The sequence below is a fragment of the Mustelus asterias genome, chromosome 2 (genome assembly GCF_964213995.1).
Source record: "Mustelus asterias chromosome 2, sMusAst1.hap1.1, whole genome shotgun sequence".
Lineage (NCBI taxonomy): Eukaryota > Metazoa > Chordata > Chondrichthyes > Carcharhiniformes > Triakidae > Mustelus > Mustelus asterias.
The window spans coordinates 99,386,792-99,412,110 of NC_135802.1; the positions used below are offsets into that span (position 1 = coordinate 99,386,792).

General features: G+C 43.1%; 1 long non-coding RNA gene across 2 annotated transcripts in view; it reads right to left on the reverse strand.

Moving 5' to 3' along the window:
• Nucleotides 1-220: 220 nt before the first annotated feature.
• LOC144510078 (uncharacterized) overlaps nt 221-25,319 on the reverse strand; it is a 128,152-nt gene continuing 103,053 nt past the window's right edge. Inside the window, exons 2-5 of one of the 2 annotated variants that reach the window (XR_013500566.1) lie at nt 16,409-16,525; nt 14,433-14,557; nt 4,056-4,143; nt 221-407 (exon numbers count right to left, since the gene is read on the reverse strand). This is a non-coding gene — a long non-coding RNA (uncharacterized LOC144510078). The remainder of the gene's footprint in view (nt 408-4,055; nt 4,144-14,432; nt 14,558-16,408; nt 16,526-25,319) is intronic. The other variant, XR_013500563.1, reaches the window with a different exon arrangement.

Here is a 25,319-nt window from a genome sequence, read left to right on the forward strand (position 1 = left end):
ACTTAGTTCCTTATCAAACAAATTAAACCAAGCAATTATAGCTCCTTGAGTGGAGTTTCCTTTGCAACAGTTAAATTAACTAAGATAATGCTTTATCTGTTCGAATGGTCAGTTGCCAGAAAATTTTGAAGCTGAAAATTTAAACAGACAAGCTTTAAGATTAAGAAAGTTTAATTGTTTAAATGAACAGAGGTAAAGGCCAGAAAGTATATTATAGCTGTTAGCTTTTAATAGCTCAATTTTCTGCACCAAAGGATAAAGTACAGTAGTGGTGGTGTGACAGATCACTCGGAGTCCAAGTTGCTGTGGCAACATGCACTTTCACATGCTTGCTGTAGTCTGGAACTATGGATAGTGAGGGTAGAGGCTCCAACTCTCTTTCCTTCACACGGCTGATCAGGAATCACCTGGCATTATTAACTTGTATGAGAAGAGGACAAACAAAAATGCAGACAATGACCAACAAAACATTTCAAGAACAATTTAAAATTCCTGCCTCTTATCACCGTGTTGCTGCGCATCTCAACTCTGACAAATATCTTGCATTAAAATATATTTCTCTGGAAAAACAGTTACACGAAAATTAAAAATAAAGAACTTTCATTTTCATGACTTCAGAATATCTAAATAGGTATATAAATTATTCAAATGTTAGCGAATGTTTTAAAAACCACAATGCTTCAAAAAGCCATCAAACTCTGCACGACAAATCAGTGATATCAAAAACATGGGCGGTAGTTTTTACACCTTCAATTTCACGAGTCATGTTTTCTCATAGGGCAGAATTTGCCCGTAATTTGTCAAAGTGTCAGGATCTGATTCTCCAGATGCACAGCTGAGTTTTCAGACCAGATCTTGAGCCATTCTGTCAGAAACAAATTGAAGGGCATGGTTTACACCATCAGTTTCCCGTCTTCATAAAGCTGCTGTGGACCTCGCCGCTGTGACGTCACGTTGGTGAAGTTTGAATATTCAGTGAGGGGGAGGGATCTTGTGATGGGTAGGCCCTTTAATAATATTCAAATTCATTAAAATGTATTTAAATAAGGTTTCTGCAATTTCTGAGCAGGAACCTCCTTACATCACCAGTGAAGGGTGGGGGGTAAAAAAATAAATAAATCGGGAAACGAGATCTCGCCGACAAGAATCTCATTTCCTGACTCTCTCGCAGGATTTTGGATCCACGTTGCCATTCTCGCTGACGGCGAATGCGGGCGCAAAAGCACCCCCATATTTTCAAAACGACACCTTAAATTAGGAACTATTCAATAGAACCAATATTACAATAATAAAAGGGGGCATTAATGGCTGTTATTGCCTAAAGTGGGCTTGTACCTTGAATTTTTCTCCTGCATGAGATCAGAATTGTTACCATTTCTTTTAACAGTGACATTATCTCAATTAAATTCACAGAACCATAAAAAGTCAAAAACTGAATAGCCAATTTTAAATCAAAGTGGCAGATTCAAGCTGCTCTGAAATATTTGACAACAAAGTTCATGTCTGTGCTGTAATTTTGTAAACAGAATTTTCTTGTTTGCATCCCAGAAATATTGACCATGTCAGGCCCTTTAACGGAGTCTTTGCACATTTTGGTTACTGCCGCTTGAGGGTTCTCAAATGCTGCCTCAAATCAACAAACAAAAACAATCTGCCAATCACAGGTGGTTGCCAGAATATTGTGAGCTCCTGGGAGCTGACACTCTGATGGCAGCTCGATAGAAAAGCCACGATACCAGCCTCAGGCTCCGACTTCTTTGGCCGGGCCCTTCACACTGAGTTTGAACATTTCTACAAAAAGGAAAGAAAGCAGCTCAATGTTCACACATTTCCCACCATCCTCCAATGTTTATCTTGGGGTAAGCTTAGCACGTCTTTAAAAATTCCCAACAATCCTGGCATTCTCTGGTGAAATCACGAGATTGGCTTAATTTTACTGAGTAAGCACACCTGGAGCAAAGATCAGGAAAAACCCTCCTTAAATCACAGAGGATAACCTGAGTACTAGACCTTGTTAATGCAGTTAATGTATTGTGATAAGATTATCATGCCTGATAATTTGTTATCAATTGATTGCTAGTAAATATCCAATTACTTTACTGTAATGTTCAATATTGTGATCATTGCAATTGTAGTATACATGTCGTTTAATAAGCTGATGTTAATTAATTGAGCTCTGTGTCTGACTTCATTTTTGCCTTGTTAAGTGGTAGTTAATTGCATTTCATTCGGTATTGTACTGTAATCTTGTTGTGATTGATTTATCTTGGATAAATTGATATAATTTGAACAAGGGTACATGGGTAGCAAAGGAAACTAATAGACATCTCACCGAGCTTAGATATTCATTATCTAAGTCCATGCTTTCAATCTATATCTGTTAGGAAAATGAGAAAATATTCATATGATATTCTTTGACTAATCTTGGGTTTTGAATTGAAATTTCCATTAGGATAGAGTCAACGAGGTCTGCAACACAGAAAAGGCCCTTCGGTACAGTGTGTCTGTGGGACTCAAAAACAACCATCTCCCTCCCTAGTCTGATCTCATTTCCCAGCATTTGGTCCATACCCTTGTATGTCTTGTCATTGTAAATGAGTTCCAGACTCCCACCACCTCCTGGGTGAAAGATTTTTCCTCACATCTCCTCTAAATCTCCTGGCCCTTACCTTAAATCTATGCCCCCTGGTCATTGATCCCTCCACAAAGGGGAAATGTTTTGTTCCGTCTGCTCTAGCTCATAATTCTATACATCTCCATCATACCACCCCCCACCCCTCCCCCCTCAGTCTCATCTGCTCCAAGGAAAACAACCCCAGTCTATCCAATCTCTCTTCATAACTAAAACTCCCAAGCCCAGGCAACATACTGGTACATCTCCTCTGCACTCGCATCACACCCCTCCTATAATGTGGATTCCAGAAGATATTTTTATATATCTTGCGGGATTTAGTATTCACCTATCCAACATGGAAAACCTGCACTATTTTGCACTGATTGATTTATAGATGTATAGGATGATTGTAGCACAATGGAGGCCATTTGCCCCAGTGCCCATGCCAGTTCCCTGCAAGAGTAACTCAGCTAGTGCCGCTCCCCCACCTTTTACTGTAGCCCTGCAAATTTTCTTTCAAGATGCAAATCCAATTCCCTTTTTAAAGCCCTGATTGTATCTGTCTCCACCAGAGTGTCTGAAATTGCACTCCAGATCCCAACCGCTTGCTATGTAAAAAAGGATTTTTTCTTATGTCATTACTGGTTCTTTTGACAATTATTTTACATCAGTGACTTCTTGGTCTCAAACCTTCTGCCAAGCAGTTTCTCTTTATCTATTCTGTCTAAACCCCTCATGATTTTGAATGCTTCTTTCAAATTTCCTCCCAAAATTCTCTTCTCAAATCCAATTTTTCCAATTTACAAACATAACGGAAGTCCCTTATTCCTGGAACCATGCTCGTAAATGTTTACTGCATCCTCTCTAAAGCCTTCATATCCTTCTTAAAGTTGGGTGCGGATTGGTCACAATACCCCAGTTAAGGCTAAACCAGAGTTTTATAAAGGCTCATCATAACTTATTTGCTTTTGCATTCTATGTGTCTATGTATAAAGCTCAGGATCCTGTATATGTTGTTAACCACTTTCTCAACCTGCCCTTCCACCTTCAATGATATGTGCACATATCCTGAAGTCGAAGGAGATCATCATCGACTTCAGGAAGTGTAGTGGAGAACATGCCCCTGTCCACATCAACGGGGACAAAGTAGAAAGGGTCGAGAGCTTCACGTTTTTAGGTGACCAGATCACCAACAACCTGTCCTGGCCTCCCCATGCCAACACTATAGTTAAAAAAGCCCACCAACGCCTCTACTTTCTCAGAAAACTAAGGAAATTTGGCATGTCAGCTATGACTCTCACCAACATTTACAGATGCACCATAGAAAGCATTCTTTCTGATTGTATCACAGGTTGGTATGGCTCCTGCTCTGCCCAAGACCGCAAGGAACTACAAAAGGTCGTGAATGTAGCCCAATCCATCACACAAACCATCCACTGACTCAGTCTACATATCCCGCTGCCTCGGCACAGCAGCCAGTATAATTAAGGACCTTGCACACCCTGAACATTCTCTCTTCCACCTTCTTCCTTCGGGAAAAAGATACAAAAGTCTGAGGTCATGTACCAACCAACTCAAGAACAGCTTCCTCCCTGCTGCTGTCAGACTTTTGAATGGACTTACCTTACATTAAGTTGATCCCTCTCTACACCCTAGCTAAGACTGTAACACTACATTCTGCACTCTCATTTCCTTCTCTATGAACGGTATGTTTTGTCTATATAGCGCGCAAGAAACAATACTTTTCACTGTATGTTCATACATGTGACAATAATAAATTAAATCAAATCAAAATCAAAACATATGTCCTCAGATCTTTCTGTTCCTACAACCCCTTTGGAATTGTGATCTTTATTTTATATTGCTTCTTGTTCTTCCTATCATAATATATCACTTCACACCAAGATTTAGAGGCTACATTGAGAGGCAGAGTATCTGTCCCTCCTTATATGATGGGTACAGAAATGGAGACAGTGGCACTCTACAGCACCCAAAAGCTTAACATAGCACTTATTCAAGGAAGTGAACCAATTTACAAGCCACAGCTGGTTCAAACATTGACTGTGCTAACTCTCTGCTGCACGATAGCTGCAGGCGCCCTAGCAGCAAGTGACACTACTCTGAATCCGTCTCCCATGTGACTCAGGATCTATGTAAACACTTCCCTTGATCATTACCAGGTAGATGTGCCAAGTTCTGCAAAGGTAGTTTGTGAATTCATCAAATCATTCCATGTTAGCTCTTAATCACCTTGTGATGATTTCTTTCACACTGTATCACTGGTAAAGTGCATTGAATTTAGGTGCTTCGAGCAGGTATCAAATAACGTGCTGTGTCAAGTATTTACATATCTCAGTGGTACCACTGGGTCCGTTGTTCCTGCTTCATTTCGGAACAGGAGTTTCCGCCTATACTTCTTGTCTATTAAAGGAAGAGTTATCCACTTCTGCTGCAGATGTCGATGTTTTGACATTTACAAATGGGAACTCAGCATCTCTCATGCAATCTGACTCCCTTACTTTCCCTCCAAAAGTCTTCTCCTTCTCTGTCCCCTTGGATAGGCGGATTCACAATAAGTAGCTCACTGGTGCCAATAATAGAGAATTTCTTTGAAGAACTGGCGTCAAGAGTCATAAGAACATAAATTCTACCGGGGAAAAATGATTTAAGAGTTGAAAAATTAAATAAAAACCACTTGAAAAAACACTATTGTTAGTCTGCGGCCACCCTGGATACCTGAGCTCCAGGCCATGTTTCACACTGGATATCATGTGTACCCATTGCATGTAGAACACCCCTGCCCCAACATTCATATTTTAATTAAACTTCTGCTTCTCCGCCACCCACCCTAGAAGAACACAAGAAAGATGCAGGAGTAGGTTACCGGGTCCTTCAAGCCTGCCCCGCCATTCAATACAATGGCTAATCTATGCCAGCCTTAACTCCTTTTCTGTGCCATTTCCCCATAGCCCTCTATTCCTACAATACCCAATCTAAGCCCATGGAAAAATTAAAAATTGTGCTGTACAGGCATAGATCGGGTTGGACTTAACTTCACCGGGTACCACATGCCGTCATGGCTATCAATGCCCACTTTCAGGACGTCAAAACAGCCTCATGTGAAGAATGCTCGTTTGAGTGAGGTACCCAGGGAGTCTGTCACTGATTAATGTTTCTGAGCCACACGTTGAGTGGAATTTAATGAAGGCTCCAGGAGCAGAAGACATGGCAGACAGGGTGAGTTAATTATTCAGGAGCTACGCCGTCAAAATTATGATGGTGGGTTCAGAATGAAAAATTAGTAGGCGGTGAAGTCAGGCCCCATTCCATCACGTGATAGATTCCTAAGATAAAAGCAAAATACTGTGGATGCTGGAATCTGAAACAAAAACAGAAAATGCTGGAAATCTCAGCAAGTCTGACAGTATCTGTGGTCTTTGCAGGTGCTATCAGACCTGCTGAGATTTTCCAGCATTTCCTATTTGTAATATGTTTGTATGCTTTGTGAAGTTGAGTTTGAGGTCAGTTGTGGTCTTTGTTAAACCGCGCAACAAAGCAGGGGAAGCAGGAGAATGGCAGCTTGGATGAAAGGTTGGAACTTCCAAGGGCAAATCAGAGGTGAGAAGAGGGTGGGAGACAGGGGCATGGAGGAGATCAAAAGGGCTTCAAGAGAGGACAGCAGGTGGACTTAAGGAACGGAAGTGTGCAGTGAAAAGCGCCTAGCGTTGGAGGTGTGGTCATGGAAGGAGAGTGGGGCGGCCAGTGAAGATGCAGAAAATAAGGGGCTTAAAGGGTTTATCAATATTGTCCACATGTGGGTTCAGTGAGTCGAATTCAGAATGCTGGCTGGCCAGTTCAGACACGATGGGCTGAATGGCCTCTTACTGTACTGAAACCTTTCTCGTGGCAATATGAGTGCAGCGAATTACCTCTTGCAATCTAGAAAAACAAGCAATGGTGGTTTAATTGGAAAGGGGTGAAGATTGTCTGAGGTAGGGATATTCAAAGGTCTAGTAGGATAGCTAATGGAAACTCCAATGATGATATGGGGAGGGTTGAGGATCAGAAGAAAAATCTCGATGATGATGGGGATTGGCTCAGAAGGAAGGAGATGGTATGCTCACTTCCAAGATGACAGAGTCCAGGGTTATGGGAGCAATTCAAGGGTTACAGAGGGAAGGCACACAGTGATATTGGGAAGGTCTTGGGGAGAAAGCTGAAGATAACTATAGATTACAAATCAAGGGCCAGTTGCACAGTGTAACTGACCACTTGTAGCTGCCAGGAGTACAGATCCAAACGAGAGGAGGCCATTGTGGGATGGGTGGAGTTTTGGGTATGCACAATGGAAGGAGTAGAAAATGTCAGTGCTCTGCAGCTGTATGGATGAATCCCATGACTTTTTTCACATAATACCAGGGTCTTATACACCGAATATTCCAACAACCTTGGGAGCAGGAGGAGAGGGTGCAACAAAAGAGGGCCAGTTGACAACTGAAGCTGCAAGGCAACACCAGACACTCCTGAGGCTGCCCCAGGAAGTGGGCACTGAAAGTTTATGGATCCTACAGCAAGTCATGTAGCCAAATGGATTTGGTGACAACCCCATGCCAGTGGCCCTCAAAGTGAGTGCTATGCTCAACGTTTTTTGCCATGAATTGCTTTCAAGGCTCCAAGGGTTTAATGTGTGGCATGTTGCTTTCTACCACACCCAAGTGCAACAAAGAGGTGACCAATGGCCCCTTCCATCATGCCAATGAGTTCATTAGGTTCACTGCAAATTATATCAGCCAGATGGCTAGGGCGATGGGCTTTGCGGCCATTGCTTGTTTTTCTAGATTGCAAGAGGTAATTCACTGCACTCATATTGCCACAAGAAAGGTTTCAGTGCAGTAAGAGGCCATTCAGCCCATCGTGTCTGAACTGGCCAAAAAAAGAGAAAAGAAAATAAACTAGCTACTCATTTTAATCCCACTTCCCAGCACCTGGTCCATAACCTAGCAGGTTACAACACTTCAGGTGCAGGTTAAGGCATCTTTTAAATGAGTTGAATGTTTTAGCCCCAACCATCAATTTGGGCAATGAATTCCAGACCCCACCACCTTTTGAGTGAAAATGATTTTCCTCACGTCCCTCTAATCCTTCTACCAATCACCTTAAATCTATACCCACTCTCTCTTCTTCCCCGCCCCCCCCCCCCCCACTTCTCAGTTAGGGGAAACAGGTTTTTCCTGTCTACCCTATCTAGGTCCCTCATGATTTTGTAAACCTCAATTAGGTCACCCCTCAGACCCCTTTATTCAAAAGGAAAATAACCCTAGCCTATCCAATGTTTCCTCATAATTGTAATTTTCAAGTTCTGGCAACATTCTTGTCAATCAAGCTTATGGACCTGAGGAAGAGGATATGAATATGCATGAGCCTCGTATTGATGCCAGGGCCATGGAGAGAAGTGCCAGCGATACCAAGGACTATATCAAATACACAAGATTCACCCAGAATTGAGGGACCTACACAACCATTATCTCGTCGCCTCAAAAACGTTTGCCTGGGATGTCCAACCAACTGCCAGCAGCCCCCCCAGGAGCTACCTCTGAACCTACATCCTCTACCACCTAAGATAGCAAGGGGAGTACATATCTATCACACATATTCTCTATGAAAGACTGTTATCCAGTGAGCATACGTCAACCAGCCTATTATGACCAAGATCTCAGGACCTGTTCCATTGTTACAGGTTCTTGACTTCACATAAGACAATTCAACTGTCCCTGTGGAACATCATCTCAAACAATCTCCTTGACATTGTATATAACGGAGAATCTGCAGAGCCCACAGGTTCCTCTACGCCCCACAGAGCCTGTTCTCCAATAGTCCTTCAAGTGTCTTGGATCTGACAAACATCTAAATGGACACACCTGAATATTAAATACAGACTGATCACAAATACCACAAGAAAAGATGATGTCTAACATTGCCCTGCTGCCAACATTGAGTGCCAAACTTGAAGTACACCAGTATAGTTATGTCTGACTAATCAAGTCACAAAAAGAGATAATGATGCACACATGAATAAAGTGAAAATAATATATTGTGTAACATTTACATGTGATGATGTGGAGATGCCAGCGTTGGACTGGGGTAGGCACAGTACAAAGTCTCACAGCACCAGGTTAAAGTCCAACAGGTTTATTTGGAATCACGAGCATTCGCAGCACTGCTCCTTCATCAAGTGAGTGGAGAGGTAGGTTCACAAACACAGCATATAAAGGCAAAGACACAATTGCAAGATAATTACAGATTGGAATGTGAAGAACAGTTGCAATGCGAGTCATTGCAGGTAATCAAGTCTCTACAGGTACAGACAGTTCGAGTTGAGAGAGATAATCACAGCTTAAAGAGGTGTGAATTGCCTCAAGCTAGGACAGTTAGTAGGATTTTGCAAGCCCAGGTCAAATGGTGGGGCTTACATGTAGTGTGACATGAATCCAAGATCGTGTGACCATGACACCACACAATCCCGTCACGGCAACCTCTGCAATATGTGCCGGATCATCGACATGAATACCATCATCACACATGAGAACACCACTCACCAGATACACAGTACTTACTCATGCAACTCAGCCAACGTTATCTACCTCATAGGCTGCAGGAAAGAATGTCCCGAGGTGTGGTACGTTGGCGAGACCATGCAGACGTACAACAACGGATGAATGGACATCACGCGACAATTGCCAGAGAAGAGTGTTTCCTTCCAGTTGGGGAGTACTTCAGCAGTCAAGAGCATTCAGCCTCCGATCTTCGGGTAAGCCTTCTCCGAGGCAACTTTCAGGACACACAACAATGCAGAATTGCCAAGCAGAAACTGATAGCCAAGTTCTGCACGCATGAGGATGGCCCCAACCGGAATTTTGGGTTCATGTCACACTACTTGTAACCCCCACCATTTGGCCTGGCCTGGCAAAATCCTAACTGTCCTAGCTTGAGGCAATTCACACCTCTTTAAGCTGTGATCATCTCTCTCTCCACTCGCACTGTCTGAACCTGTAAAGACTTGATTACCTGAAAAGACTCGCTTTCCAACGATTCTTCACATCCCAATCTGTAATTAGCTTGCAATTGTGTCTTTGCCTTTATATGCCGTGTTTGTGAACCTACCTCTCCACTCACCTGATGAAGGAGCAGCGCTCCGAAAGCTTGTGATTCCAAATAAACCTACTGGACGTTAAATTGGTTTTGTGAGACTTCGTAATTTACAAATGAAATAGTGAACTTCATAAAACCACCTGTGCCACCTTTTTGCTCGAATAAATTCTTACGTTTTCTTTTCCTACCATTACGTCTTGATATGAACCTGACATCAACAGCTGAGTTGGAGCCAGGCTGCTTGTGATGCCCTGCTGCCTGCAATGACATTTTCCTGTGTCCTTTGGAGTTCTGGAGCTTAGAAGGCTCTGGCCTAGTGAAGATGTCCCACATATTTGCTAGGGCAATTCCCCAGGCCGTGCCTACCATAGACAGGGGGAATGAGGAGAGGATTCTCACCCTGGGAGTGTCCTGAGAGGAAGACAACGGGGCAGCTGACATGTGTTTCTCCTCCATCCGGTGTACAATGACACCTCCTGTCTCCCTGTGAGAAAGGACACCTGGAGTGAGGTCGAGGTGCCTCATCACCCTCACCACTGATGAATGAAGCTAATAAAGTGACAGAGTGCAGATCAGCCAATTGCTTGACCTGGCTCTCCATGGTATTCGGCAACCACTCCATGGAGGCAAACATGCATTTGTATGCCTTAGACATGGCAGAACTCATGATGTGCATGGACTCATCCTTAATCAGCACAAAGTTGCGCATAACCCCGGCACCTCTGCCATATGTTCCCCTGACCTCTGCTGCATTTCCAGCAGGATTGTTGTGGCTGTGACCAGAGGCCTGTCATCAGTGTGGGGCTCAGCCAGAGCCTATTCTCTAATAGTCTCCAAGTATCTTGGATCTTGGCTGTCACAGCCTCCCTCAGCTGCTGGGCCCAATCTTGCTGTGCTCACCAGAATGTGGGCCTGAATATAAATGCAACTCCTCCATGATCATACGAACATAAGAAATAGGAGCAGGAGTAGGCCATCTAGCCCCTCGAGCCTGCCCCGCCATTCAATAAGATCATGGCTGATCTGAAGTGGATCAGTTCCACTTACCCACCTGATCCCCATAACCCCCAATTCCCTTACCGGGTAGGTGTAGCTGAGCTAGTCCTGTGCATCCAGAAGACATTGAGGTTAAGTGTAATTCCTTGGTGCCTCTAAATCTAACTCATCTTAGATCATTTCATCTTTATTTGGCCTATTAACAATTACACATTCCTCAACTCACTGTCCAACTATAAACCCTTATTTCAATTAATTCTGCATTCATTGTACTGATTGACAGTCTGTTCCATTAGTTTATCCCAGTTCAGCACAGAGATCTTCTCCACACAATTGGTTGTAAGTTCGGTTCAGTAATCAAAGCAATACTCTGAGTTAAGAAGCTGGTGTATTCAAATCCCACTGAAACATTGAACACTTATATAGGCTGACACTTTAGTGAAGTACTGAGGCAAGTTTGTACTGGTGGGTGTGCCATCCTTCAGGTGAAGTGTTAAACCAAGATCTTGTCCACCTGTTCAGGCGATTATTAAAATCCCATAGTATTGTTTGAAGAAGAGAAAAGTCTCCCACACATGTCCGGGCCAACAATTAAACAAATTAGCTAGTAATTCATTTCATTTGCTGTTTATGGTACATTGTTGTGCAAATTTAGTTGCTCCATTTGTCTACGCAATATTGGCTGCACATTGTTTGTGGACATGAAAGGGTGCTCTATAAATAAGATAGATTCTAAAACAAGTTCTTAGTCTTCTGATTTGAAACCATTGAGAAACGTTGGTGGAACTCCAATCATAGAATCATAGAAATCCTATAGTTCAGAAAGAGGCCATTCGGCCCATCGAGTCTGCACCGACAACAATCCCACTTAGGCCCTGTCCCCGTTAATCCCTCTCACCTACACACCCCGGGAGACTAAGGAGCAATTTAGCATGGCCAATGCACCTAACCACACATCTTTGGACTGTGGGAGGAAACCAGAGCACCCGGAGGAAACCCACGCAGACAGGGGGAGAATGTGCAATCTCCACACAGAGAGTGATCCAAGCTGGAATCGAACCTAGGTCCCTGAATTGTGAGGCAACAGTGCTAACCACTGTGCCACCAATTGCACAGGGAAGGTAAATGTCTGCCACCTTCCTGCTGGAGACTAGACCACCAACTGTTTAGCTTATCGATACAGGACAGCAACATGGTTTAGATTGCAGGTTATTATGGATCACTTGCCACTGACAGAATTGTAAAACTGCTGATCTGAATTATTGGGAAGTACATAAGACCATAAGACATAGGAGCGGAAGTAAGGCCATTCGGCCCATCGAGTCCACTCCACCATTCAATCATGGTTGATTTCAACTCCATTTACCCGCTCTCTCCCCATAGCCCTTAATTCCTCGAGAAATCAAGAATTTATCAATTTCTGTCTTGAAGACGCTCAACGTCTCGGCCTCCACAGCCCTCTGTGGCAATGAATTCCACAGACCCACCACTCTCTGGCTGAAGAAATTTCTCCTCATCTCTGTTCTAAAGTGACTCCCTTTTATTCTAAGGCTGTGCCCCCGCGTCCTAGTCTCCCCTGTTAATGGAAACAACTTCCCTACGTCCATCCTATCTAAGCCGTTCATTATCTTGTAAGTTTCTATCAGATCTCCCCTCAACCTCCTAAACTCCAATGAATATAATCCCACGATCCTCAGACGTTCATCGTATGTCAGGCCTACCATTCCTGGGATCATCCGTGTGAATCTCCGCTGGACCCGCTCCAGTGCCAGTATGTCCTTCCTGAGGTGTGGGGCCCAAAATTGCTCACAGTACTCCAAATGGGGCCTAACCAGTGCTTTATAAAGCCTCAGAAGTACATCCCTGCTTTTGTATTCCAAGCCTCTTGAGATAAATGACAACATTACATTTGCTTTCTTAATTACGGACTCAACCTGCAAGTTTACCTTTAGAGAATCCTGGACTAGGACTCCCAAGTCCCTTTGCACTTTAGCATTATGAATTTTGTCACCGTTTAGAAAATAGTCCATGCCTCTATTCTTTTTTCCAAAGTGTACGACCTCGCACTTGCCCACATTGAATTTCATCAGCCACTTCTTGGACCACTCTCCTAAACTGTCTAAATCTTTCTGCAGCCTCCCCACCTCCTCAATACTACCTGCCCCTCCACCTATCTTTGTATCATCGGCAAACTTGGCCAGAATGCTCCCAGTCCCGTCATCTAGATCGTTAATATATAAAGAGACAGCTGTGGCCCCAACACTGAACCCTGCGGGACACCACTTGTCACCGGTTGCCATTCTGAGAAAGAACCTTTTATCCCAACTCTCTGCCTTCTGTCTGACAGCCAATCGTCAATCCATGTTAGTACCTTGCCTCGAATACCATGGGCCCTTATTTTACTCAGCAGTCTCCCGTGAGGCACCTTGTCAAAGGCCTTTTGGAAGTCAAGATAGATAACATCCATTGGCTCTCCTTGGTCTAACCTATTTGTTATCTCTTCAAAGAACTCTAACAGGTTTGTCAGGCACGACCTCCCCTTACTAAATCCATGCTGACTTGTCCTAATCCGACCCTGCACTTCCAAGAATTTAGAAATCTCATCCTTAACGATGGATTCTAGAATTTTGCCAACAACTGAGGTTAGGCTAATTGGCCTATAATTTTCCATCTTTTTTCTTGTTCCCTTCTTGAACAGTGGGGTTACAACAGCGATTTTCCAATCCTCTGGGACTTTCCCTGACTCCAGTGACTTTTGAAAGATCATAACTAACGCCTCCACTATTTCTTCAGCTATCTCCTTTAGAACTCTAGGATGTAGCCCATCTGGGCCCGGAGATTTATCAATTTTCAGACCTTTTAGTTTCTCTAGCACTTTCTCCTTTGTGATGGCAACCATATTCAACTCTGCATGTGGAAGATTTATACACATTTAGCTGTGCTGTTCTTGGAGTCGGTGTTTGGCGTCTGTCCTATCGTGCATACAAGACAAATCTTGATCAGCAGCTGACCTAACATAATTGTGCAGCAATTGTACAATATAAATGTGATATAACATACGTCTGCCTTAAATCATTTGTTTTATTCACAATTTTATTGCCTTAACACACTAAAATGATCAAAGCAATTCATCACCAGAAAGATAACAATTATTCAATTATAAAATACAGCAAATCTCATCCGTTAAATTTTTTTAATAGCATAATAACGCAGTCTGCTAAGTTCAGGCACCATCACCGTGATGAAGGAGCCACATAGCAGAGAATTTATATACTTCAGAAGGCAAAAGTAAAACTGTTTCATTCATACAAAATGCATTAGGTTCAATTATGATGCAGCCGAGTGATATGATTATTTATTCATAATTCTTCCAGGCACACAGCTCATTGGTTTCTTGCCAGGATTATTTGAAACATGTTTTATATAAAGGCTTTCAGGATTAATTAACAAAAACAGTAATAAAAAATGGAAAGGTGAAAGAATAGGTAAAAATAAATTTAAAATCAGCCTATGGGCAATTAATCTGCCAACTCCAAAAGGGGGCTAGTCATTCATACTTATGTTACTGAGGTGAGGGCTTAATTTCTTTTCCACTAAATTGTATTTTGGTGCATATCAAACATCTTTTTTGACATTTCTAAAAGAAATACATCAAATATCATTAATTTTCTACCTTTTTGCTTTTGTCCTCTTATTACATTATGAAAACCATTTTCCTTTCGGTTGGAGATGACGATGCCCAGCCATTTTCAATTTCTCTTTTGATTTTTCCCAACATTCTGTCACAAACGTGAATACCTAACAAGAGGAGGAAATCTTGTCAAAAGAAGTTGAAACCAATAAAATTATGTCAATTACAATTTTGAGGCAAGAATTCATCTCTTGTAGTTTTTATCTCTCTTTCAAATTATAAGCTCAGGTAAGTTCACGTAAACATGTCTTAGCTTGGTAGCTTCCTAGTCAAACAATTCAAATTCATCAGCATTGACTATTTTAACCTTTACTCACCAACAGCCTCGTTGCATCATTTGATGAGTATGCCCATCACAACCCATGTTCATTTGCAAATTATTACAGCAGATGAAAACGCTGGATATATTAAAACAAAACAAGCCGTACAAATCCATTCAAAATTATTTGAATTTAGGGAGCAAGAGCAAGATTCATAAATACAACTTTTTGTGAGTTTCACTTTCCTGGAGTAATCCTTTACTGTTACAAATTAGTGAAAGAAATAATTGCACAGGGCCTTCTGGAAACAGCGAAATCAGTTGGGTAAACATTTTTTTTCAATTGGTGCTTCATTTTATAGGATGGGCCGAATGGTGCCTGACAGCACCAGGGACCCTGGTTCAATTCCAGCCTTGAGTGACTGTCTGCATGGAGTTTGCACATTCTCCCCAAGTCTGCATGGGTTTCCTCCGGGTGCTCCGGTTTCCTCCCACAGTCCAAAGATGTGCAGGTTAGGTTGGTTGACCATTCTAAATTGCCCCTTAATGTCCAAAGATGTGTAGGTTAGGGGAATTAGTGGGATGAATATGTGGAGTTATGCGGATTGGGCCCAAGTGGGATGCTCAGCCAATCGGACTCCATGGGCCAAGGGGCTTCCTTCTGCACTGTTGAGATTCTATTCTATTATATTCTATTCTATTCTAAAATAGACCTGGGTAAATATCTGGGGATTAGCTGAGTAAATATCTAGGGATAGTGCCCAGTTAAGATGCTTTGTCAGGGAGTTGGTGCAGATTCAATTGGCCGAATGGCCTCCTTTTGCACTGAAGGGATTCTACGAGAGCCAGGAGCATTGGAGATTCTAGGTTTACTGGAAAAACCAGTTCCTGTGGCTTCGTAAACTATTCAAGACCTGATAGCCATTTATTACCTCATAATTTCTGCAGCTGAGATACATCAGTTAAGTTAAGCACAACTAAAAATGGTACATGTTGGTCTCATTAATGGCATTTGCTTTGTCACCAATTCATTTCACCTACAAGCTACAATAGTCTCCCTGCATCAGAATCAAAAGCTTTGGATTTAAATCTCTCACCAGGACTTGATGGCCAAGGAAGGTGCATTCATAACTTGGCCAACAATCCTTCCAACACAGGCCAATGGCAGATGCTAAGAGTGGGAGAGATTCCTGGTCAGCCATGTGATGGAAAAAGAGTGTTAGAACCTCTACCATCACTATCCATAAATCCTGATTACAACATGCATGTAAAAGTGCATGTTGCCACAGCAACCCAGACTCAGTGATTTGCCAGACACCACGGCTAGAATTTTACCGCCCCAACCACCACAGGAATTAGAGCGGGTGAGGGGAAGACAATGGGAAGGTCCGTTGACCTCGGGCGGGATTTTACGGTTTCGGGACGAGCATGGCCGTAAAATCCCACCAAACATAATACTATCGCAGTCTATAAAATATGTTGAACCAAAAGGCTCAATTTTAAAATTAAACTGTAAAGCAAAATTATTGCAAAATATTAGCACTAATTTCCTTATTAATTATGCAGAAAACATTAAATATAAGTGCAGGTTTCCATAATTACTCAGAGGAAAAATGCCAATCTTGAACATCAAATTACAATATGAAATAATTAAGGAGCTAACATGATTATAAAAATGCTTTTGTAATCACTCAAGCACCTGGTAGCAGCACTTGTATTAAAGCCTTTGAAGATTGTGGTATCATTTGTATATTCAAATCAAAAGGACAAGAATCCATTCATCACTCCACTCTGCTCACGTGCTTCCTTACTTCTTCTGCATACAAATCAGAATTCAAAAATTAATTAAAAAGACTCCCAGTGGCTAAGTAGATTAAGACATCACTTGGTGCGGCATTCAGGTTTGATCCCTCTTTTATGTTGAGTTAGCTGAACTCAGTTGGAAAGGAACATGTCTTCCATGTTATTATTAGAGACAAGGTAAGATCTTTCATTAAAGAAAATTACTTTTTAGTACCAGTGGTAACTGGCGTTAATTTTATGTCTACTTTTGCTTTTAATTGTTTACCTTTAATTATATATCACAATCTGCTCTGTGTAAAGATGGATTCTGCCATGATATTGACAAGTATTATTGGAATAGTGTGAATGTTTAATTTTTGCTATCCATTGTCTGGCTACTTGTGTACACAAAGTTTATTTTTATATAAATTATCAACTTCTTTATCATTTTATCTCATGATATTCTATCATAATTTTCAAACCCATCTTCAAAATAATTGTAACAAAGCTGTAAAGTAATTTATAATTTCTCGTAATGCGGGCTCTGCTTTAAGCTTGCTGCTAATATATTTCCCTCATTTGCACCACTCTAGAGGAAAAGGTGTCTTCCTTAACATCTGAAATGTAGGTTTACATATTTATTACATGAACAATAGAGTGTTATAGAGCAAACAATACACCTCATTGTAAATTTAGTTGACAGTAATACATTACATGAAATGTCATTTCAAGATGGATAATATCAACCTCTCCGATCGCTTTTTGTAACAGGCACAAGTACAACATCTACAAAAACCAGCAGCATAAGTGAGATATTGTACAAGACAATACAAGGAATCTGGAAAATGTATGAAGGGGTTTTGTCAAAATGAACTAACCAGTCAGGTTTATCTGAATCTTTACTACAGAACTTGATATGGACTACTTTTCAGAAGAAAAAAAATAACCTTGTTTTTCAGCAAAACCAGAATAAAATCTTTCTCAATCATAATGAGCATAAACTCACGATGGAGTCTAATTTATTCTGGTTTGCCATTGCAAGAATTCCACTTTGAGATAATTCTCATCAGCCCATCTGAAGGTATTACAAGCCAAATGCACTATTTCCAAAACAATCTTAACAAATTCAGTCAATGAAGAACTTGGACAAATAGTTAACATGATTTGTTATGGAGTTATATTGGCTGTACTTTTGTGATAGGCATATCAAACAGAAAGGTTATCAATAATCAACATCTCAGTGTTGGTATGCAGAATTCTAAACTTCCAGCATCTACACATACACAGTTAACCACATAAACCAGGAAGCTGTCCAGTTCCACTGCAAAATTCGTTACAAATGTATCTGTCCAAGAGATTCAGAATTTAAATATAAAGGATGTGAAGTTGTGGTAAGCATCTATTAAACAAGCCAGAAAAAGTTAGGACTCGTATATTCAGGTCTAATGAATTTTTATTGGCATAATAAGCCTTAGTTACTGCCAAAAAAAACTCTGGCGCTGAAAATTTAAGTTCTATTCCTTGAGAACTTATTATGAGAGATTTTGTTAAAACTGAAAAATAATAAATTTTACCTTTTCTCTCTGTCATGTTATCTCTCTCTTAATCCTATCTTTTATTTTCTCTCTCTATTTTGATTTTAGTACATGATTTTACATTGACTTAAGGATTCCAATTTCTACTTTCTGGTTTAGACTGTAGCCACGAAATTGAAAAGCCTGAAAACAAGCATGTCGGTCACTATGTGGGCTTACCTGGTGCTCCTATGTTCTGACACAAGCAGCTTTATGCCGTCTTGCTAATTCAAATGGTCATAGTGCTCAGCCAATGCTAAGTGTGCTGTTAAGTGGCTGCTACCTGAGCATGGGCCATAAAATCATGGAGACTAGCACAAGTTCAAACTAGCCTGTGCTACTCAAGTCAGCCTGCACCTATGAAAGGGGCTGTGCATTGTGGTGGTACAGGAGCTGAAAGCCATTCCAAAAGTGATTTTAACCCAAGGGACATTTAATAATGGGGCAACAGGGCAGAGGCTTGCTCCAAGGTTTTCTGATGCTGCACTGGGGGCCTTGGCAACAGGAGGTGGCAAATAGGACAGATGAGCTCTAAAGTCAGGAGGCCATTCAGACAAGCTCTATGAAGGCAGTAGGAGCACAGAATACTACAGAATCACGGAATATTACAGTGCAGAAGAAGCCGTTCAGCCCATCGAGTCTGCACCGACGCATGAAATGCCCTGATCTGCCTACCTAATCCCACTTGCCAGCACATGGCCCATAGCCTTGAATGTCATGGCATGCCAAGTATTCGTCCAGATACTTTTTAAAGGATGTGAGGAATCTCGCCTCCACCGCCCTCCCAGGCAGTGCATTCCAGACAGTCACCACTCCCTGGGTAAAAATGTTTTTACTGGGGGCTTGTGACCAGATGGCCCTGACGGACTATTTTGGCTAACCAGCCCTGAGGCCCTGGATGCAGTGTTCTGAAAAGTTCATTGACCTCACACAAGTGGTCAAGATCACTGAGTTTATCTTCAAATGTCATCTCTCACTAATTCCACCACTAGCCTCACACATTGTTCAATAGCCATACTCCCTTCACACAACTGCAAACATAACTCATACCTAACATCCATTACTTTATCTCACTTGAACACACTTAGCATTGCTGCAAGCCTCACACCCACATGTCACAGCTCATACACACTGCCAGCTATTCAACCATGACAGCCCCATCACCAAAACTGATTGCACCACACTCACAGACACGCTTTCCTCTCTCTTTCAGAGCAAAGTGATGCATAACCAACAAAAGCAGCAATCAACAAGCAGGGGACAAGGACAGCTGCATGTCCTTAATCCTTCCCATGGAGGAGGGCCACAGAAGAGGTCATGCTGAGGTTGTGGCCATCTGCAAGGATGAAACGATTGAAGATGATTGTATGCTCATACCTAAACCTCCTTCTCACATCCAACTTCCCTCATCACACAATCTCTTCTGATGTACATTCTTATATGGTGTAGGCATGCACCTCTTGTTGTGTCATTGGGGATAATATTGTTAGGGGAACGGACACTGTTCTCTATAGCCAGGATGGAGAGTCTCGAAGGCTGCATTGCCTACCTGTGCAAGGATTAAGGATATCTCATTTGGGCTGCAAGGAAATTTGGAGTGGAATGGGAAAGATCCAATTGTCGTGGTCCATGATATAATTAGAACAAGGAAAGAGTTCTGTGGAGGGAATAGGAGTAGCTCGGTGCCAAATGAAAACACAGAACCACAAAGATAATAATCTCCAGAATATTACCTGAGCCACAAACTAATTGACATAAGTTCAATAAAATTAGAGAGATAAATTCATGGCTCTAAGATTGGTGTGGGAGAAATGTGTTCAAGTTCATGGGGAATTGGCACCAGTACTGGGGGAAAAAGGGAACTGTTCTGTTGGGATGAGCTCAGCTTGAATTACATTAGGACCAGTGTCCTGGCAAATTGAATAACTGGGACTGTATATAGGGCTTTAAACTAAATAGTGGGGCGGGGGCTTCAGTTACATGGAACTTCAAAAAAATCAAAGTGGGCAGTGGGAACACGGCGTGAATCACTACTGATCTCCATATAGAGCAGATGTAATCGCCATGCCAAGGGGGCTTGGAGGCCATTGAAACCTGGATAGAAATAAGAAATGGCAAGGGAAAGAAGTCCCTGATGGGGGTCATCTATAGGTCCCCGAACAGTAGTTCCATGGTAGGACACAGTTTAAACCAGGAAATACTGGGGGCTTTGAGAGAAAGGTATAAGAATAGTCATGGGTGCTTTCAATATGTATATAGATTAGATTAATCAAACTGGCAAGGGTGGCCTTGAGGGAGAATACATAGAATGTACTAGAGATTGTTTCTTCAAACAATAAGTTTTCAAAACAACCAGGGAGCAGACTGTTTTGGATGAGATGAGATTAATTAATGATCTTGTAGTAAAGGATCCATAGGAAAGAGTGATCATTGCATGCTTGAATTTCAAATTCAGTTAGAAGGCAATAAACTTGAGTCCCACACAAGTGGTCTGGTGTTAAACCAAGATAATTACCTAGGTGTGAGGACAGATTTGGCCCCAGTGGACCAAGCAGAAAGACTAAAAGGTAGGACAGTTGATGAACAGTGGCAGATATTTAAGGAGATATTCAATTCCTCCCTCCCAATTAAAATATATTCCAGAGAAGAATAAAAATTGTAACAGGGGAAAAATGGATCCATGACTAAACAAGACAAAAGCTAAGGCATATGATATTGCAAAGGTCAATGTCAGGCAGGAGGATTGGGAAACTTTTAAAGGCCAAAAAAGGATTACTAAAAAAAAGTACTAAAAGAGCAAAGGTAAATTATGAAAGAAATCTAGCACAAAACATAAAAACGGACAGCAAAATATTTTGTAAGTATATAAAAAGGAAGATTGGTTTGCATTGATTTAAATATCATGAAGACTCATTAAAAAGACAGTTAGTCAGAATCTTGATCCCACTCCAGATCAAATGGCCACACCAGTGGCAAATTTGATCAGTATGATTCACAATCAGATACAAATGACATGCCACTGGTGAGAACCCCTTCACCCGTAACCTTGAGGTATGTTCACCTATCTTTCATTGTGCTGCTCCGACTCCGTGCCAAGACTGTGCCAGCAAGACCAGTGAAAATGCAAGGGCTGTTTAGAGCCGAGCCAAGACCAGCAGGAAGGCAGGGTGGGTGGAGGGGCTGGAGGGCAAAGGCTTGGATGGGTGGAAATGACTGGGGAAGAGAGCTCAGAGACACATGACTGGAAGGGGACTGCAAAATTAGTCAGGACCAGAAATTGTCCTGGGCAATAGAGCAATGGGCAGTTGGGGCCACAAAGCACAGTCAGTGCCATGGATCTGTACCACAATATATAGGGCCATGCTCGGCATGTTTGTCCTGGCCCCAGTCCAGGGAGGAAGGCGGCCCGTCAGTCCTTTGCCAGCTGTGGCCAGCATGGTGCACAGGATGTGGTTAGTCCCTCACAAACATTAAGGCATAGATAGGGTGAACGGTGGGAAGCTTTTCCCCAGGTCGGTGGTGACGTTCACGAGGGGTCATAGGTTCAAGGTGAAGGGGGGGAGGTTTAACACAGATATCAGACGGACATATTTTACACAGAGGGTGGTGGGGGCCTGGAATGCACTGCCGGGCAGGGTGGTGGAGGCGGACACACTGGGGACTTATCTAGACAGCCATATGAACGGAGTGGGAATGGAGGGATACAAAAGAATGGTCTAGTTTGGACCAGGGAGTGGCGCGGGCTTGGAGGGCCGAAGGGCCTGTTCCTGTGCTGTATTGTTCTTTGTTCTTTGTTTGTTAGTCCTGGGGGTTGATGGTTTAATACTGAGCCACAAATGACAATCACAGTTAGGGGAAGAGTCTGCCACCTGTGGGGGACGGGGAGTGGCACTTGATGGTCTCTGGGGGAAGGGTGAGGTCTCTAAATCACCAGACAATGGGCCTTATGATAGAGGGGGGCCAGGTCTACATGGTCTTGGGACATCAACATCAAACCGTTCAGATGGGAGCACAGAACATCATCGACGATAATGATGGGATCAAGGATTGGAGGGACAGGAAGGAGAGCGAGTGAAGGGAGGGAAACCTACACGTGATGCTCCTCTAGCATGATAGGAGGGTGGTTTGAAACTGGCCTGGTAGTAAAACCTCTGCACCACCATTTTTCAAACTGATCCAATGATGCAGTTATAAAGCTATGAAATAAATTACCAGGGGAGGTCTGTCAGGGTTGAGGGAGGAGTTGACTATTGCACTTGTGGACCGATTGTAGGGGTACCATACTAATTACCGCTTTACTAAATGGAAAGGAAGGTACAGCTGAGACATGTTAGGAACAATGAAATGCCAATTTAGGGAATGTGGAACTTCACTCATGTTGCGCATTCTTGTGAGAGTATAAACCCGACTGGGGCCATTGTAAGATTGGCTTCCTAAGCCCTTTGACTCTCCTCATGGGAAATTCAAAGAAACCAACTGAAAAGGGACCACAGCCAAAATGCATATGCCTAATGGCCCTAGCAACGCTGAACTTCACAGCTGGCAGGTTACAATTTTGAAGGTCCCCTCCACTCTCATAATATACGAGTACAAATTGGGGCTGCTGTGCAATCTAAAGAATACAGTCTGATAGGGCCTTGACTGAGGTTTCTGGAGCCTGGTAGATCTCAGTCAGACCCAAGCCCCTGTGTAAAATCCTGTTATGCCTGTGTCTGTTGGGGGAGGAGAGGGGTTGGGTGAATGTTGGCACCCTACTGGAGAGCCCAAAGGCTGTAATAGAACTCCAAGGGACTAAGTGGGGATGTAATAGCTGAGATGAAAGTGATTCATGGGCTACACACTGAGTCCCTAAGTTAGCAAATGGAAGGAGACCATTGAAGGTTTATGCTCATTTCTGTTTGTTCAATATTTCTGCAGATATGAGCACGAGTGCCTCATGGCAACATTCCGTTCATCCTGGCAACCGAGGAGGAGGAGAAGATGGGCTCATCACTGCCAGGCTGGGCTAAGAGGAGAGCCTCATCCTGATGAACAAGGGCCAGTGAGACCGCCCTCAAGAAATAGAAGCTGAAGCCGATAGAGCGCCATTCAGCTTGCAAGACACAGGGTGTACAGAAGACACCTTTCATTCCTTTGAGGTCAACAACAGTGAAATAGATACCTTCGCATGTCTAGGGAGCTGGTGGCTCATATCTGCCACAAGGAGTTGAAATTGCAGGGACTGGGAGGCCACCCATTCACCCATTGCCAGTGGCTCTAAGTGTCTGCTGATCTTGAACTTCCTTGCGAGTGGTTTGTTCCATGAATCCACTGTGAACATCTGTGGGATTTCCTAAGCAACTGCTCATAAATGCATTCAAGAGGTTATAGACATTCTATTTAGCAAAACTCACAACCACATCCAGTTGTCCCTAGATGAAGCCAGTCAGGCTACCAGAGCAGTGGGATTTGCAGTGATTTCCAGATTTCCATAGCTGCCAGGTGCCATTGACTCTACTCCTGTAGCTTTAAGAGCTCCCTGGCAGCAGCCACTACAATTCATCACCAGGAAAGGGTTCCACTCTCTCAATGTGCAGCTGGGCTGCAACCGCCAGAAGCAGGTTATGCAGATATGTGCGAGTTACCCTGGAAGCTCCCAGGACTCGTACAGCATGAGGCACTCGTAGCTGCCAAAGATCTTCAAGAGCCCTCAGTGCATCTAGGGTTGGCTCCTTGGTGACAAAGGCTACCTGCAAAGGACATGGCTGATGTTACATGGCTGGCGGCCACAAACCGCCTCAGAGGAGAGGTATAATGCTACTCATACTGCAACACACTCATTGATTGAGCAGACTATTGGCCTGTGGGGCCAGGTGCATCCTCCTCGACCTGTGAAGCTACAGTTGGTGGGGTCACAGGCAGAGGGCATTGGGATCAGCTGGATACTCTCGGAGTCACCTGGGTGGATGACCCTAGAGTGTCCAGTTGATGATCCTCCTCCCTATGGGTTTCTGAGGGCTTCTGCCTGACTCCTTGAGAAGAAGGGGCAGCATGAGTGAGGTTGGGTTGCCACATCCTCCTCTTGCCTAGTCACTGATGGATCCCACCTATGATTAGAGCGATGGAATAGAGATCCTGGTGATTTTTCACAAAGTTCTCCATCCTACCAGTGTTGACCTCAGTGCACTAGCATGTTGGCTCTATGATATCAGACTGAATGAGGACAGACTCCTCCATTGTGATCGCATCTGTCAACCTGCCTGTAGTTCCTGTGTCTGTCTTTGCAGCTAGAACATCTATTCAGGGACCACGTCCAAAGTCTCATCATTTGACTTGGACTCTGCAGGAGCATGGCCTCCAGCAACCCTCTGGGCGCAGGATGTTCCTGCCTCGTGTGGTGAGACACAAACCTATGCTGTGAGCCTGTACCTGCTATACAACTAGGCTCCATCGAGGTGTGTGTCTCTGCGCTAGTGGAGGGTGCAGGTGAATACTGTGATACGTCTTCATCCAGTGTGCCCTCACGATCGTCATCTGAAGTGTGGAGTTGGGGCTCATGGGCTGGCTTCGGTGGACTGCAGGGGTAAAAGCAGACAAGTGCCCAGGGCCGAATGGTCTACATCCTAGGGTCTCAAAGGAAGTGGCGGGGGTAAAGGATTCCCCAGCATGCCTCCACAGCATCAGGATGTGGCCCGGGACCGTGTCATCAAACTTGGGGGCAGTGGGCTTTTTTCATTTCTGGGCCATCACTCGCTACAACCTGTCCTGGGCTGCAGACAGTGAATGACATGCCCAGGTGTGGTTTAAATATTGTGCCCTGAAAGATGCTCCGATGAGGTCATGGCAGGTCGGATGAATCCCAGCCTGCCCCGCCACAAGTCACGACATGCTTCACATTCATGCATATATAATGAGCTGAAAAGCAGATGATCCGTACGGAAATCTACTGCACTGGCCAGTGGAAAACATCTCTTTTCCTGCCCACTACCTTACTTGGTCCCTGAAGAAACTTTTAGCCATGACGTTACAACCGTTTACTGGTTAACAATGCATGTCCAGACCTTCACATTGAAACTTACAACTGAAGATCTTGGGAGACTCACATTTTCAAAAGAGCTGCACATGTAAAAATATTGCAGAACAGCCAGCTGCACAATGCACAATCATTTACCAGCCCACAGGATGATTTGCAGGTTGGGCACATGTTTTTTCCCTGCCCATCATTCCTTCAGCTTGCAACATATCAAGACTACTTTTCTGTTGGCACAACAAATT